Source organism: Hevea brasiliensis, chromosome 11 (assembly GCF_030052815.1).
Source record: "Hevea brasiliensis isolate MT/VB/25A 57/8 chromosome 11, ASM3005281v1, whole genome shotgun sequence".
NCBI classification, from domain to species: Eukaryota; Viridiplantae; Streptophyta; class Magnoliopsida; order Malpighiales; family Euphorbiaceae; genus Hevea; species Hevea brasiliensis.
In genome coordinates this window covers 80,866,774-80,885,433 of record NC_079503.1, presented here as the reverse complement: position 1 = coordinate 80,885,433, position 18,660 = coordinate 80,866,774, and the positions used below count along the sequence as shown (strand labels likewise).

Genomic DNA, 18,660 nt, shown 5'->3' with positions numbered 1-18,660 from the left:
GTTTCTTGAGGATTTTGTTGCTCTATAACCTGTTGCCCTGAGTCCCATTCTAATGTACTACTATCTTGAGGAGTATCAGACGCTACAAGTGCTACAAGTGTGGAAGTAGAGGCTTCTAGCCTTCTTAGATAAGCTTTAATAGCCTTAATGAACTTAGTTTGGTTGTTTTGTAACTAGTGTTGATTAGATTTTGAAATCTGAGAAGGTTTGGAAACGGGGGTTGTTGATTTTGTATTTCTAGATCTTTTGGACTTTTTGAAAATTTTGAAAGTTTTGGAAAACAGATATGAAATGTTATTTTCAAAAGCATACATTTCAAACCAATCAAAAAATAAAATATGAACTTTATGTTGATGCACAAATTCATAAAATTTTTATTATATTCTTTTCTTTGTTCCATAAAATTTTTGAAAAACCTTAGTTTCTTTTTATGGTTGTGGGGAGCACAAAAATCATAATGCAAAAATTTTCTATCAACTTCAAATTCTTTCTCAAGCACATTTAATTCATTTACAATATTTTTTGTAATGGTCGAAAAAGTAGGTAAAGTTGGTTTTGATCCTGGTTGGACTTCAATCTGAAGAGATTCATTTTGTAGATTTGTATAAACTGGATGAGGAACATTTGTAAAGTAATTTATATTTTGTAAAGTGGAGCTAGGTATTTTTGAAGTAGAAAACCTAGAAGAGCTGTGTAAATATGAAGTAGAATACCTAGGATGGGTGTTGGAATGAAATTTATTTTTTCTTCAATTGGTTTTGTAATAGGCAAATTTATGACAGAAGGTAAGTGAGAAACTCCTCCTATGTCATCGTACAAGATGTTGAAGAATCATCTAAGGTCCTAAAGTTTCTATTAAAGCTAAGGCTAACTCTTCCATCTTCGTATTGGGTTATTTGCCTGAATTGAACATTTGGTTCAACAATTTTGGAAGATTCTGATTGGACTGCGCCTTATAAGATCCATTCTTCTGGCAAAGTTATCTCTTTCCATTGAGTAGATCCAGGAATTACAATATTTGCTTTTGAAAGATTAGTTTGTAAAAGCAATGTTTCTCCTTTTTGCTTTGAAACTTATATTTTGTAACAAAAGCAGAAATCATGGCTTTGTAATGTATTTTGTAAATTAATACAAGAGGAATAGATCCATCTATCATTTTGTAGTTATGTGTTTTGATTTGTAAAATAAGTGATTTTGTAATATTACTGTCATTTAAAGAAACAGTAAAGTTTGGATAGCAATCAAAAGAGATCGGTCCATTACACAAACTAGACTTTATTGAACTAAGCAATGAGTCCTAAAAGTTTATGAACCTAATGTCCCTAAGAACTGCTAGGATTGAGGCATTCAATCCTTCTTCTGTAAGAGGCTTAATTTCTACTTGGACTAAACCTATGTGAATGTATTTATATTGTTTATCCCTATGTTTTTGTAAAGATTTTTGAGAGAGAAGAGAAATAGTCTCAAAAAGGTTTTGAAAATTGTAGATCTCTCTCTTCGGTTTTGATGGTGAAATTAGATTTGAAAAAATTTAGTTTTGAAATCTGATAGATCTGGTCTTTTTATACTTTTGGAATTTCCTAATTATCTATCGATTTTTAAAAATCTTCGATTATAATCTCTTCACTATTAACTATCTTTCTTGACTCGAAAGACAAGGTAGAAGAGTTTGAAGAAGAAATAGTCCTACAAAAAATAGGATTCATATTTAAAAAAGTTTCTTAGGTTGATGTTCTGAGTTAAGTGGCTAACACTAAAGGATTCACTGCCCTAACTCACCTTTCCATATGGCCTTAAAACGGGACTTACTAACCAGGTTTGTTGACAGCCTAAAGAATCCCTAACCTGTGATATTCACCTCAAGATCATAGATCAACCCCTAAAAATTCTTCAAATATGAATACTATCTTTGGTAACACTCCTTCCTCCCCAGGCTATGATACCAAGGACACCTACGAACCAAGAGAGAGAATCGCTAATAGTAAAGAAACTACAGTCTAAATCTTGAAAAATAGATAAATAATCAAAGAAATAAACAAAACGTAAAAGAAAAAACAAAAATAAACAGAGATGAATTTATGAAAATGATATATATTCAATAGGCGGCAGGGCCAATCCATTATGAATATATATTAATCTAGAATAGGCGGTGTAACCAACCATAATCATATAAACATAAATTTTTGTAATTTGGTAAAGAGATTTGGAAGAACTTACTTTGAAATTTTATAAACTTTTGAAAGTTTTGTACAAGGAGGTTTTAGAGATTGTAATTCCTGGTAGGAATTACAAAGGTTGCTTAGTACATGAGCTTCCTAGTATCTACTGCAAAAAAATTACAAAAGTTTTGTAATGAGGCAGAAGTCGGGCAAGATGGATGTGCTTCCTCGCTTCTTCTTTGCCTCTAGTTTTATAGGAGAACTTGTTTTGGAAAGGATGGGATGCCGCTTTTCTAAGGATGGAAAGATTTATAGATTGATAGGTTGATGAATTGATCGACGCCCCTTGATGGAATGAGAGCCTCCTTAAATAAAAGTAGCGGATGGCATGCTTTGTAATTTTTTTGAATCTTAAATAGTATCTACCACTTGCTCCCTTCATGTGTGAATAATGATTTTTGTCTCCCTTCACATGTGAACAGTAAAAGTGAACTGTATAAAAGGTAACAGGTGAATAGTATCTTATCAGATTTTAAAAAGTAAAATAAAACAAAGAGAAAAGTAAAAAAATAGTACAATAGTAGAGTAAAAATTTAAAGAAAAGTGAAAGGATAATTTGTTGTAGCCATAAATTTCTTTTACTGGTCTCTTTTTTTTTTTTTTAACAAAAGATCTTGTATTTGTGAAGAGATACCACAGCCGTCTTCATTATCTTCTCCCAAATCAATTATGAGTTCTGAATCCGAAACTGCTATAGAGGTATTAGTTATGTTTTGCAACATTTATTCCATTATTGCAAACTATTTTTTATCATTTTTTGCTCCAGCTAATCTCGCCATAGCATGTGATCTTTGGGCAAAAAATAATTGATTTGAAAGGTTTTAGACTGGAATTGGCGGCAGAAGGTTTTTCTCCTTAAGTCAATTTGTTATACCTTGTTTTATAATTTTTTTCTAGGACATTTAGTGAGTCCCACCACTTGACCTTGAATTTTATTGTGATGGATTTCAAATCATCTTGGAGTTGATATTCAAAGGACCAAATGAAGACCCAAGGCAAGAAAAATTTTGAATAGAATAAGAGAAGACACGGGTATCTTTTCTCTTTGGGTGAAGGTTTGTAATGGGTTTTGTAAAGGTTTAGTTTTTCTGTAATTTCTGGCATAAGAATTTTAAGTAGTGCACTAAAATACTTCTACCATTGAGAAAACCAAGAAGGGGTTTTGAAAGGATCAAATGATTTTTGAAAATAGAATAGCCAAGAATGATTATTCTTATAGTTTTGTATAAAAATGTATTATACCATGCCTGTTGATAATCCTAACAATTGAAATATTGGCAGCGGTTTATCTTATTTTAGAATGTTAAAGGGAAGATTTTTGGTTTTGTAAGTTCTTTTCCTCAATCAATGGGATTGAGAACATTTCGGATATGCTAGGTTGAGTAGACAAGATCAGCATGGTTTTATTTTAGATAAAAAATGTTTGAATTTTGCTGAACCAGTTAGCTCAAGAATTGCCTAGTAATAAGTTTGGGTTTTGGTGAGATCCCTTGGTTTGTAATACCATATTTTTGTAAAGGCTTTTGAAATTGCTATAAAGGCATCGTTATGTGAAAACTCATATTTTAAAATCAAATCATTTTGAAAATGTATTTTTAAAATCCAATCTAAAAACTTCTTTTTTAATTTTGTTTGTGACAAAATTATTTGTGAAGAATTCGGTTGGGAAACATAGTTTTGAAAATCAATTTGTAAAACTTCATTAGCTTGAGTAACATTTTGAGAAATGATTTTTTGAAAAGAAGACTTTCCCTTCTCATAGATTTTGGAAACAAGTTTTGTAGAGTTACCTTTTTTGGCCTAGGTGGCCTGAGTTATATTTTGTAAGGCCTAAAGTACTTTAGGAGAGTTGGATAGTGATTCTATCCATTTTTGGATTTGACTGTTAGTTTCTGAAGCCTGAGACTCGATGGGTTTTGTAATATCTTCTTCTTCTTCAGCTATGTCTGCCCATGTTTTAATAGGTTTTGTTGAAGAGATTATTTATTTTGTAGGATTCTATTTTGTAAGAGCTGAGATTTCAGCTTTGTTTTTGGATTTTCTGAGGATTATAGCCTGTTTTGAAGAAACCCTCTAGTTAGAAAGTTTGAAATTGAATTTGTATCTCCCTTTATAAATTCAATTTCAAAATAAAAAATGCTTAAAATCGTTTGCCAACATGCAAAGATTTGTTTTGAAGCAAGATTTTGAACATCTTTTTACAAATCTTCTTTGGCAAATTTACAGTTAATTCTAAGCAAAAATTTTTTATTTAATAAATTATTTTGAAATTTTTGTATGCACATGACAATTGCAAAAATCTCTTTTTTAATAGTAGAGTATTTCTTTTGACAATCATTCCGATGTGCAGAATGAAATTGAACTATTTATTCCCTTCCATTTTGGATTTGTTTTAAAATTCCACTATAACCTAACTATGAGGCATCTGTTTTGACTACCTTAGGGGCTAATGGGTCTGCCAGATGTAAACAGGGAATGATTTGAATTTGTTATTTAATATAACAGATCACGTCAGTATGATGGTCTGTCCATGGATTATGATTTTTCTTTAATCTATAATACAAATGTTTTGCTAGTCGGTTAATATTTGGACAAAAACTTAAGACATAATTCAAGCTACCTAGAAATCTTTATAGTCGGATTTTGTCTAAGATTTTATCAGGAAATTTGTTTGTAAATTCTAGGCTTCTTTCTGTTGGAGTAATGGTTCCTTAGGAAATGCAATGACCTAGAAACCTTACCTTGGTTTGGAAGAGAGAAATTTTTAATTTTGAAATAGCTAGACCATTTTGTTTTGTAATAAAGAAAAATGTTCTTAAGTGTTTAAAATATTGTTAAATTGATTCTGAAGACACAAGAATATCATTTATATAAACTATATAGAATTTTGAATATAGATTAAAAATTTCATTTATAATCCTTTGGAATTCTGATAGAGTACTTTTCAAACCAAAAGGCATGACTTTCCATTCATACTATCCAAAGGAAACTGTGAATACAGTTTTGTATCTATCTTTTGGATCAATTTGTATTTGCTAAAATCTTGATTTCATATCAAATTTGGAAAATACAAATGCAGAGTGTAATTTTTATAAAAGATCTTTCTTGTTTGGAATTGGATACCTAATCCATTTTAAGACTTTATTCAGGGGTTTGTAATTAATTACTAACCTAGGTGTGCTCTTTCTATTTCTGAATTTTTATTCACATAGAAAGTTACACAACTCCAAGGGGACCTAGATTCTGTAATTCAACCTTTTTTCTTTAAATCTAGAATTTTTGAATGACAATGTTGTTTAAGTTCAACATTCATTTGGATGGGTCTGGCTTTTTTCTATTTAAGGAAGCTCTTATTCCATGAGGCTCTTATTTCATCAGCCATATTAATTTTACAAGAGCCATACCCATCCAAATGAATACTGAACTTGAACAACATTGTCGTTCAAAAATTCTAAATTTAAAGAGAAAAGGTTTAATTACAGAATATAGGTCCCCTTGGAGTTATGCAGCTTTCTATGTGAATAAAAATTCAAAAATAGAAAGAGGCACACTTAGGTTAGTAATTAATTACATGCCCCTGAATAAATCTTTAAAATAGATTAGGTATCCAATTTCAAACAAGAAAGATCTTTGCAAAAATTACACTCTGCATTTGTATTTTTCAAATTTGATATTAAATCAGGATTTTGGTAAATACAAATTGATCCAAAAGATAGATATAAAATTGCATTCACAGTTCCCTTTACACAGTATGAATGGAAAGTCATGCCTTTTGGTTTGAAAAATGCTCCATCAGAATTTTGAAGGATTATGAATGAAATTTTTAATCCATATTCAAAATTCTGTATAGTTTATATAGATGATGTTCTGGTGTTTTCAGAATCAATTAAATAGTATTTTAAACACTTAAGAATATTCTTCTTTGTTACAAAATAAAATGGTTTAGCTATTTCAAAATAAAAAATTTCTCTCTTCAAAACCAGGGTAAGGTTTCTAGGTTATTACATTTCCCAAGGAACTATCACTTCAATATAAAGAAGCTTAGAATTTGCAAACAAATTTCTTGATAAAATCTTAGACAAAACCTAGCTACAAAAATTTTCTAGGTAGCTTCAATTATGTCTTAGATTTTTATTCAAATATTAATTGACTAGCAAAATCTTTGCATGATAAGTTAAAGAAAAACCCTATTCCATGGACAGACCATCATACTAACGTGATCCGTCATATTAAATAACAAGTTCAAACCATTCATTGTTTGCATCTAGCAAACCCATTAGCCCCTAAGGTAGTCAAAATAGATGCCTCAGAGTTGGGTTATAGTGAAATTTTAAAACAAATCCAAAATGAAAGGGAACAAATAGTTCAATTTCATTCTACACATTGGAATGATTGTCAAAAGAAATAATTTACTATTAAAAAAGAGATTCTTGCAATTGTCACGTGCATACAAAAATTTCAAAGTGATTTATTAAATAAAATTTTTTTGCTTAGAATTGACTGCAAATCTACCAATGAAGTTTTGCAAAAAGATGTTTAAAATCTTACATCAAAACAAATCTTTACACGCTGGTAAGTGATTCTAAGCATTTTTTATTTTGAAATTAAATTTATAAAGAGAGATACAAATTTCATTCTAGACTTTCTAACTAGAGAGTTTCTTCAAAACAGGTCATAATGCCCAGAAAATCCAAAAAACAAAGCTAAAATCCCAACTCCTACAAAAAGGAACCCTACAAAATCAATAATCTCTTCAGCAAAACCTATTAAAATATGGACAGACATAGTTGAAGAAGAAGAAGAAGAAGATTATACAAAACTCATTGAGTCTCAGGCTCCAGAAACTGACAGTCACATCCATAAATAGATAGAATCATTATCCAACTCTCCTGAAGTACTTCAGGCCTTGCAAGATATAATACAGGCCACCCAGACCAAGAAAGGTAACTCTACAAAACTCGTTTCTAAAATCTATGAGAAGGGAGAGTCTTCATCTCAAAAAACTATTTCTGAAAATGTTTACTATGCTAATGAAATTTTACAAATTGATTTTCAAAACAATGTATTCCAACTGAATTCTTCTCAAATAATTTTATTACAAACAAAATTAAAAAAGAAATCTTCAGATTGGATTTTAAAAACACATTTTCAAAATGTTTTGATTTTAAAAGATGAGTTTTCACATAACGATGCATCTATAACAATTTCAAAAGCCTTTCTAAAAGGATGGTATTACAAACCATGGGATCTTACCAAAACCCAAGCTTATTATCAGACAATTCTTGAGTTCACTGATTTAGCAAAATTCAAACATTTTTATCTAAAAGAAAACAATGTTAATCCTGCCTACTTAACCTACCATATCTGAAACGTTCTCAATCCCACTGATTGGGGATAATAACTTACAAAATCAAAGATCTTCCCTTTAACATTCCAAAATAAGATAGACCATTGTCAATATTTTAATTATTGGGATTATTAACAGGCATGGTATAATACATTTTTTTTTATACAAAATCATAAGAATAGTCATTCTTGGCTATTCTATTTTCAAAACTCATTGGATCCTTCCAAAATCCCTTTTTGGTTTTCTTAATGGTGGAAGTATTTTGGTGCACTACCTGAAATTCTTATATCAGAAATTACAGGAAACCAAAACCTTTTCAAAACCCATTACAAACCTTCACCCAAATAGAAAAGATATCCGCATATTCTCTTATTCTATTCAAAATTTTTCTTGCCTTGGGTCTTCATTTGGTCCTTTGAATATTGACTCCAAGATGATTTGAAATCCATCACCAGAAGATTCAAGGTCAGGTGGTGGGACTTACTAAATGTCCCAGCAAAAATTACAAATCAAGGTGTAAAAAATTAGCTTAAGGAGAAAAACCTTCTGCCGCCAATTACAGTCCAAAACTTTTCAAATTAATTATTTTTGGGCCAAAGATCACATGTTATGGCAAGATTAGTAGAAGCCAAAAATGATGAAGAATAATGAAACAACTATTACAAAACAGAACTAATACCTCTATAGCAAGTTCAGATTCAAAATCCATAGTTAATTTAAGAGAAGATAACGAAGATAGTTGTGGTATCTCTTCATAAATACAAAATCTTTTATAAAAAAAATTAAAAAAGAAGAACGACAAAAGAAATTTATGGCAGCAAAATATTATCATTTCACTTTTCTTTAAATTTTACTCTACTTTTGTACTATTTTTTTACTTTTCTGGATACTGTTCACCTGTCACCTTTTATACTGTTCACATGTGAAGGGAGATAAGAATCATTATTCGCACATGAAGGGAGCAAGTGGCAGATATTATTCAAAATTATAAAAAATTACAAAGCATGCCATCCACTACTTGTATTTAAGGATGCTCTGATTCCATCAGGGGGCATCGTTCAATCCACCAACCTATCAATCTATAAATCTTTCCATCTTTAGAAGAGCGGAATCCCATCCTTTCCAAAATAAGTTCTCCTACAAAACTAGAGGTGACAAAGGAGCAAGAAGGCCCATCCATCTTGCCCAACTTCTGCCTCATTACAAAACCTTTGTAATTTCTTTGTAGTAGATACTAGGAAGCTAATGTGCTGAGCATTCTTTGTAATATCTACCAGGAATTACAATATCCAAAACCTCATTGTACAAAACTTTCAAAAGTTTATAAAATTTCAAAGTTCTTCCAAATTTCTTTACAAAATTACAAATATTTATGCTTACATGATTATGGCTGGTTACACCGCACACGCGCGCGCGCACACACACACACACACACACACACACACACACACACACACACATATATATATATATATATATATATATATATATATATATATATATATATCATTTTCATATATTTAAATTCATTTCTATTTATTTCTGTCCTTTCTTTCATGTTTTGTTTATTTCTTTGACTATTTATCTATTTTTCAATATTTTGAGTATAGTATCCTTGCTGTTAGCGATTCCCCTTCTCGGTCCATGGGTGTCCTTAGTATCAGAGCCTAGGGGGGAAGGAGTGTTACCGAAAATAGTATTCATATTTGAAGAATTTTTTAGGGTTGATTTATGATTTTAAGTTGAATATCACAGGTTGGGTATTCTTAGGCGGTCAACAGACCTGCGTTGCAAGTCCCGTTTTAAGGCCGTGTGGAAATGCGAGTTAGGGCAATGAATCCTTTAGCGTTACCACTTAACTCAGAATATCAACCTAAGAAACTTTTTTAAATATGAGTCCAATTTTTTTTAGGACCGTTTCTTCCTCAAACACTTGCCAGCTCCACAGCCTTTTCCTATTGCAACAAAATATGAAAAGTATATAATTCAATATGAAAAGGATGATGCCTTCCCATTCGATTCGCTAGAAGATGAGATGAGTGAAGATGATGAAACATGGCATAATATACAAAACATGATGGAGAGATAAAAGGGGTGGTCCCAGCTCCACTCCAATCTCTTAAAAAAAAAATCTAAAACCGGCAAAAGAAATTTATGGCGACAACAAATTATCCTTTCATTCTCTTTTCTTTAAAATTTTATTCTACTACTCTTTTTTACTTTTCTCTATGTTTTATTTTACTTTTCAAAACCCGATAGGATACTATTCACCTATCACTTTTTATACTATTCACTTTTACTGTTCACATATGAAGGAAGACAATAATCACTATTTACACATGAAGGGAGCAAGTGGCAGATACTGTTCAAAATTCCAAAAAATCACAAAGCATGTCATCCGTTACTTCTATTTAAGGAGGCTCTTATTCAATTAAGGAGCATCGATCAATCCACCAACCTATCAATCTATAAATCTTTCCATCCTTTCTAAAACAAGTTCTCTTACAAAACCAAAGGCGACAAAGGAGCAAGAAGGCCCATCCATCCTACCCAACTTCTACCTCATTACAAAACCTTTGTAATTTCTTTGTAGTAGATACTAGGAAGCTCATATACTGAGCAACCTTTATAATACCTACCAGGATTTACAATCTCCAAAACCTCTTTGTACAAAACTTTCAAAAGCTTATAAAATTTCAAAGTAAGTTCTTCCAAATCTCTTTACAAAATTACAAAAATTTACGTTCACATGATTATGGTTGGTTACACTGCCTATTCTGCAGGAATATATATTCATAACGGACTGGCCTTGCCGCCTATTGAATATATATCATTTTCATAAATTCATATCTGTTTATTTATGTTCTTTCTTTTACGTTTTGTTTATTTTTTTTATTATTTATCTATCGATTATTTCTGTTCTTTCTTTTAAAATTGTGTAATAGAAAATGATTGGATTAATTTTTATTTAATTTTTATCAAATAACAACTATTAATCAAAATTTTGAATAATTAATTTTTAATTAAACCTTTGTACTAATTTAATGACAACAAAATAATTTTAATGTTTCAATTTAAATAATAAATATATATTATTAAAAACCAATAGTAAATTTGAGAAAGCCAATTAATAAAAAAATAAAAATTTATTGCACTTATTTAATATTTTTTTATAAATATTTATAAAACTTAATACAAATTTTTATAAATCAATTAGTGAAAAAACAAAATTTATTATATAAATTAAAATAATTTTTAAAATGTTTGGGGAGCCAAGGCCACCCCTAGCCCTCCTTGTTCCCGCCTTTATATGTAATAGTGTTTTAGAAGGGTTGTCAGACCATGGATCTCATTAGCCCCCTCTCTTCGTTTCTAATTGAAAACAATTATAATCAAAACTCAAGATTTATAATAGTAAAATATAGGTTTGCCGTTTAATGTCTTTCTATTTTAAAAAACAACATTTTTCTCTCATGAAATTCTCTTCTGTAGTCTGTCACAATGTTGCCTGCATCTCTAAGAAATTCCATGTGGAGAATGCTAAGGACTTCTTAGGTTATTGTATGCAAAAGAAAACCAGCTTTCTGGTAGTCACTCAAAGATGAAAACCAAGCACGAAGAGTTCCTTCGAATTATGCCACGAATTCTTTGAGAACTACCACATCTAGCCGGGAGCCCCCCAATCTAACTTTAATACCACAATGCTCATGTAGTGCCAAGGTCACACAATGCCATCCATGGCTAACAATAGATCTTAGACGGTGCCCTTTTTCATTATGATATTAAAATTAAATTAAGAGGACCGTAGTACAATGGATTTTTGAACTTAACATTTTTTATGCACATGATCCTTTGTAAGAGGCAAGTGCAGAGCATACTCATGTCTTAATAGAGGATTATCTGAACATGATATAAACCGAGATTTTCAAGAGAATAGAAGGTTATTAGAAAGCCATAGAGATATAGGAAGAGCTTATAATTTATTGAGTTCTACCTCAAACATTACAAACTAGCTCCTCATATAGTGGTGGGATAGAGATACAAAGGACACACCTGATTCACAAAGGAATCACCTTTACAAAAGTAAACTTGACAGTATATTAGTCGAGTATAGACACTACACATGATGAACATTGGAGGAGGGATACAAAGGACACACATGATTCACAAAGGAATCACTTTTACAAAAGTAAAGTTGACAACATATTAGTCTAGTACATAAATAGTGACACTTTAAATAAAGACATACAAAAGAGCATCGGATGCTCCTTTTTTTTAATAGTGTTTTACTTTATGAATGGCTCATGACTAGGGCTCATATTGATGTCATCTAGATCCTCAAACATAGGAACATCTGTAGAATTTTCAAAGCTTTCCAGAGCATATGGGTCTGGGAATCTTGCCACATGATATCATAATTAGGAACCATTTCGGGCTTTGCTTTTAGGCCAATAGAAGTGGTGTCTGTCATTTGAGCCTTGGGCTAGTAAGTGTTAAGCTTACACAAGTATGCAGAGACCTATTTCTTGAACAATGAGTTAATGGGCTTGGATTTAAAATTTTGTGAATAAGTGCTCTATTCATACACTAAATTCTGAGTCCATAATGTTCCTTTTGAATTTCTAAAGAAAGGCCGATGAAAAATGAACATGGAATAGACATTCATTGCCTGTTGGAGCCTTCTCTGCTGGAGATAGTGGTCATTCATGATTTTTTTGAGATCTTGATGCCATTAAAACAAGTTTTGGAACCATTCAAGGAAGTTCTAGATAATAGTCCTTTGGTTGTTTCTATCTTATAAGAAATTATGCATTGCCACTATAGGAATTTCAATAGCAGTGGCATATAGAGTGATCATGCATCAAAGAATCTATTTTTCTTCAAGAAGTATGTCCTCCTTAGGGTCCAGACAGAAAATTATAAGGGAAGGTGTATCAGGTTGGAAATGGGTGTAATTGTCCCTTTTTGGTCGAAGAACATTAGAGAGATTTTGAAAATGAAAGAGGTGATTTTTGGCATAAGTCACAATTTATGGTAAGGTCATGGAAGGAGTGCATCCTAGAGGAAAAGTCTAAATTCTAGGAATATAAAACTAAGAAGGTTAGGCTTGATGGTTTGGAGGAGCTTGCCATGAGAATAAGTGGAATGGAGAGATTGTGAAAAATTAGGTGACTAGTTTAGGGTCTGCTGAGGAGATCAAGAATAAGGTTTTGGTTTCCTTTTAAATGCTGGACAGTGTAGTTATACTTGTCAAACCAACTCTTCAGTCTTAAAAGTTCTGATTCTGATAAAGCATCGTTTTTTAACTCAAGCACCTTAGGACAGATTGAATTATCCATTATAATAAAAAAGCAGTGGCCAATAAGGTGGAATTCAAGTTTTTTTATTCCATTTTTTATGGCCAAAATCTCCTTGTACATTGTGTGATAGTGCTTTTTAGACTATTTGAATTGTCCACTTGCATGTCCACAGATGTGCTTCTTGCTATCTAGGTCTTCTATCAATAGTGTACCCCAAAATTCATCACTAGCATCTGTCTGCAGAATTCTTTTTCCTGTACTGAAAATCTTGAGTGGTAGAGGATTCTAGGCGATTTGCTTTAAGGTTTTGATAGTTGTTGTCTATGCATTACCCCAAGCAGGGGCCTGGTTTTTTAGCATCTTAGATAGCTAACTAGTTTACTTGGACACATGTGGGATGAAGTCTCTCAGGTAATTAATGATGCCTAGGAATTGTTGGATTTGTTTAACAATAAGATTCTCATTAGGAAAACTGAGTAGTACTTGAGCAATGTGTGGCCCAAGTTGGTACTTTCAATCTTTGAATTGCATCTCAAGAAATTCAATATCAGACTGACCCAACTGGCTCTTTTTTTTTTTTTTTCTAAAAGCATTATTCCATATTATCATACCAAAGAATGAAATTGGGCTAACAATTGCTTATGGGCTTCAACACCTTTTGGAAAAAGGAGAATGTTATCTATATAGCTTAGTGCAGAGTATAGAATAGGCTCAAAGATTCAGACCATAGCCTTTTGGAATAGTGATGGAGCAACTTTGATGCCAAAAGGCATAACAGTCCACTGATATTGAGCATTTGGAATACAGAATGTTGTTTTGTATCGATCTGCTAGATTAATACCCAATTCCCAAAATCCTACTTTTAAATTGAACTTTAAGAAGATGTGGGCTTCTTGGAGATGGGTGAATAGAGAACCTACAAAGGAAACTTATCATCTCTTAAGAAATTATTTAAAGGCTTCTAGTTAATTAAGAGTCTCTTTTTGCTATAAATTCTTTCTAATCTCTTTTCTATATAGAAAGCTTGGTAAGCACATTTAGAATTAGTAGGCTCAATGAGACCTTATTGGAGAAGTTATTGGCATTCTTGTGGTGCCAGGTGAAGGTATGAAGGAGTCATGCCCAGATGAGTGGCCTTTATAGGATTAATATCTTCATTAAGCTTAAAGGGAAGCTTAATAAAGAAATCTTGGTTCTTCCATAATGGCTTAGGGTGCTGAAAATCTGCATGTTAATCAGTACACGAAGGCATGAGAGGGTCTTTGTATTTCTAAAAATCTTCAGGAGCCTCTAATAGGGAGAACAACTTTGGAATGGTTGTATAAGGTTTAAATAATATTTTTAATTTTAGACTAGTTAGGGGGATTTGTAACTTCTGAGCTTGCTGATAGACATTGAAACTAATTAGGAGGTTTATTCCATGCATGTTAGTGCCAATGACTTTTTTTCCAGATAATACAATATGGAAAATTTTGAATTCCTATAAATTGTCTGATAATCAGATCAGTTCGAAAGACTTTTCCATTTGCAACCTTGAAATATTCAGGATAAGAGATTCAATTTTCTTCAGGAAGAATGGATGAATTCATCATACTGCGATATGCTCCAGTATCCATGAAGCCAATTGCTGATACTGGTCTTTCATATTTGATGGTAAAATATGCAGCTAAACAAGAGGACTTGGGATTGTAGATTGAGCTAAAGAGCATAATTGCAAGGCATTGATAATGAAGAAGTGGAGTTCATCTTCTTTGTCTGTGCTGGATAAATCAGAGCTAATATCATTCGTTGAGGAAAAATCTTCCAAAGTAAAGGTTGTGTCCTGGTCTGCTTCACTTTGTTCTAAAAATAATGATTAAATATTAGCATCTTCCAAGTCAATGTGAAAGCTTTAACATATCTGCTAGATTAATTTGGCAGCTGGCTTAGAATTCTGAGGACAATTTTCAGCAAAATGTCCTTTCTTTCCGCAAATGTAGCATCGATCCAATTTGGATGATTTGTTTATTTTGAATGTTCTTTTAAAAAATTGATATTTGCCTTTCTTCTTTTTGCTACCTTTACCATACTTGTACTTCTTATGATAAAGCTGCTTCTTATTCTTACAATTACAATTCTTTTCTTTGCATTTGATTTGCAAATGAGATTTGTCACAGATCTTGCCAAGTTTCTTTAACTTGGTCATAAACATTTCCTAGTTCTACTTTTAATCACAAAGCTTTTCTAATGGAGCTAAAGAGAACTGATGAATTTCTCCAAGAGTGACCTGAGTAAAGTCTCGTCCCTTTATCCTCTCATTGATTTCAGGGATCAATTCTTTTGGTAGGGAAGAAATGTAAGTTGTTTTGAGGTTGACATCTTCTCTGACACAAAGCATATTGCGGAGATAAGCCATCCTCTGATAAAGCCATTCAATGTCTTTCTATTTTAAAGAACAACATTTTATCTCATGAAATTCTCTTCTGCAATTTGTCATAATGTTGCCTACATCTCTTAGAAATTTCATATGGAGAATGCCAAGGACTTCTTGGCTTGTTGTATGTGAAAGAAAACTAGCTTTCTGGTAGTCACTCAAAGATGAAAACCAATCAAAAAGAGTTCTTTCGAATCGTGCCATGAATTCTTTGAGAACAAAAGGCATAGTTATTCCTTCTTTTATTTGTTACGTGTCAATCCAGGTGCCAAATTAATATATCCCGTCTCACTATTAAGAAGGAGGGATGTCATTAAGAGTAAACCATGATCCGCTATGAGTTGGGTGGATAATTTCAATTTCAGTAGTAGGTTCTTTTATCTTTGTTGTTGCAGTAGGCTGGGATGTGTCTGAAGAAGTTGGTTAACCCAAATTGAAAGCTTGAGTTGACCAAACTGAGCAGTTTCTATGGAATCCATCATAAGCAGATTTGTGATATCTACTAAATCAGCTTCTAAGTCTGAGCCAGAGTCAGAAGAGGATTCTAAAGAGTCTCCTTGTGCTGGCTAGATAGCCATTTGAAGAGGAGGCATAGAGTTTTCCATAGGCCACTTGTCTGACCTTTTAGATTATGAGGAAGAAGTGAGCAGGAGTTTTGGTGATGGGCGCTTCGAGCTTGGAGGTTTTTCCGATAATTTATAGGTATTGAAAGGAGGCTGACTTAGTCTTTTACCTGGAGTAAAATGGAATGATCATCTAGTGTTTGTCTGTAGAGCAGTATTGCAAGATCAACTTCAGCTTTTAATCTTTTAAGCTCTGCATCATTTTGAACAAATTCTTGACTAAAATTCTTCCGTTGAATTAATTCGCGGAGACGTTTATCAAGCTGCTCAATTTTCAGTTGAAGGTTTGTATAAATTCTATTATACGACTCTTCAAGGGTATTGATTTTGGACTCCATCTACTATGTTTTATGGACCACAACGTCAACCTCTTTGTTAATATTTCTCAAAATAGAATTCTAAGCTTGAGCATTCAGAGTATGACAATTGAGAACTTCTTCTGCCTGAGTGAGTGTTTTAGGCTGGCCATCAGGTTTAACTATCAGAGACTGGATAAATGGCCTGGAAGAGATATTCCTTGTTGGATCAACTTTATGTCTTAAAGGAGGAAAATCTTCATCATATTGGTTCTCAGAAGCTTGAGAAAGCATCATGCAAGGTTGGATAAGAGAAATAGCTGGAGGAGGAATAGTTGAAAGAGGCTGAGTTTGTTTGCACTCTTTTTCTTTTTCCTTTTTTAAGATTTCTAAAGCCATCTCATAGATTGGCAAATGATTCCTTTTTTGAGTTTCTTTACTAATGCCAATCAGAGACAAGATTATGGAGAATAATCTCTCCTGGGCTTTTATATTTTATAAGGAGAATACTTCTTTTCTCTCTGTCTGCATCCTCAAGGACAATCATCTTATCATAGTCTACCAAATGACAATCACATCCTGGATCACACATCCCAGATCCAAGGGCATCCTAGATAAAGTGCCCATTGATCTTATCTGTATAGACAAGTATTCCTTCATTGTTGAAAGCAACAATAGGGATCTTCCGACGGCACCTTAGTATTGGTGAAATCATCATGGTTTGGAAGATGGGAGGAGTAGTGGTAGAATTTTTGGGAGAATTGAAAATGGTTTGAATAGTGCCATCTGCTTGTCTTTGGAAAGTTAGCTCAGATGATTGGATGGGACAAGAATTATTGTGAAGCCTCTCATACTTTGTAAGCCACAGCCTTAGGATGATTCTTTCAAGTTCATCTCGAGGGATTTGTTAAGGAATCTAGACAATTGTAGGAGTGGTATCAGTATTTTCCAGTATAAGTAAGGCTTCATTAGAAACACCAGGCTGAGAGAGATCAACAACGTGATTTTGCAGCCTGCAGATTATCAAAAGGTGTAGGGTAGCTATAACGGAGGATGTAATCTATTCTGCTCCAGTAATTTGCACTTGGACTTTTAATATTGTTGGCAAATTTGGATCTTGTAAAGACATATTGTAATTTGAGAAAAAGTTAAAAACCACACTTCTAGCATGGAGAGTGGTTGTACATGTTCCAATTACAGCATGTTCGAGTGCCAGTAAGAAGAGTCTGGTGGTGACTGGAAGTCTTCTCCTGCCATGGAAGGTGAGAATTATTCTGACAACTCCAAAGTGAAGATGAGAGTATCCCTGTCTTCTTTAAATAGGAATCAAGGTTGGAGCAACTTCTAGAATTACATATTATTCTGCAATTATAGATCTAAAGCTACATTGATCCATTTGAGAGGTTTGGACGTATTCTTTTGGCAGAGATCTCCTTGATGAAATGATAGATCGGATACTTCTAGTGAAAGATCGAGATCTTCAGTAGATGTCATAAGGGTTAAGCAAAGGAATAAGAGATTTTTCAACCAGAACTCCATCAGGGATATGGGAAATTTCTATAAGGTTTTCTATTTTAAAGGCTAAGGTTCTTTTACAGGAGGAGGATAGGGAAAGGGATGAGGTAAGATTTATTAGATCAGAAGGTATCGGTTCAGTAACTGACACAAAGGCAGGTGTGGAGATTTGGTAACTCATGATGAAAGGTCTACCTACTTCTCCTTGATTATATCATATTCATACTCCCCTCTTTGAGAAACTTATTGGCTCTGATACCACGTTTGGTCGGGAGCCCCCCCAATCTAATTTTAATATCATAATACAAAAGGGTACTGCTTGTGTAACACCCTCACTTTAGCTAGTCCGTGCATTCGACTGTTCTGTTGACCAATGTCTGTCTGGACAGCTAGAATGACTGGAACTATATGTAAACTAGAGTGATGAGTCATAAATAACCCAAATAATGGTAAGGAAAAATTTATAAAAAAATTTATAAATAAAATACAACCAAGTTAAATGAGCCAGTGCCCTAGCGATGGATAACCCAATGGGAAGTTGCGATCCTCGCAGCTAGGAGCCCTAAACCTGGGAGAAAATTCATAAAATAATTTTTGAGACTCTAGAGAAGAGTCATTGATGTTTCGAAGGCATTAGAATGCCAAGAAAATGCTTAGAAAAATTTTTAGATCAGTACAGACAATTTTAGTCCGTTAAGCAAAATGAAGGGCATTTTGGTCATTTCGCCTTCAGAGACGATTTTTGACCAACTTGTCTATTTAAGTAAATAAATTATATGACATAAAATATGAATAAATATTGTCAAAATTTTAATTAAAAATGAGTAGAAATGAAAGAAAAGAAAAATGAAAGAAAAGCTTAATTACATCATGCTTGAGTAAGCATGATGCAATTAAAAGCCCTCCACCAATCACCATTAGACAACTATTTAATAAACTAATAAAAA

At 32.7% G+C, this 18,660-nt stretch overlaps 1 pseudogene; it reads right to left on the bottom strand.

The window, feature by feature from the left end:
• Positions 1-15,261, bottom strand: part of LOC110662981 (senescence-specific cysteine protease SAG39-like) — a 49,176-nt pseudogene extending 33,915 nt beyond the window's left edge.
• Positions 15,262-18,660: the final 3,399 nt, after the last annotated feature.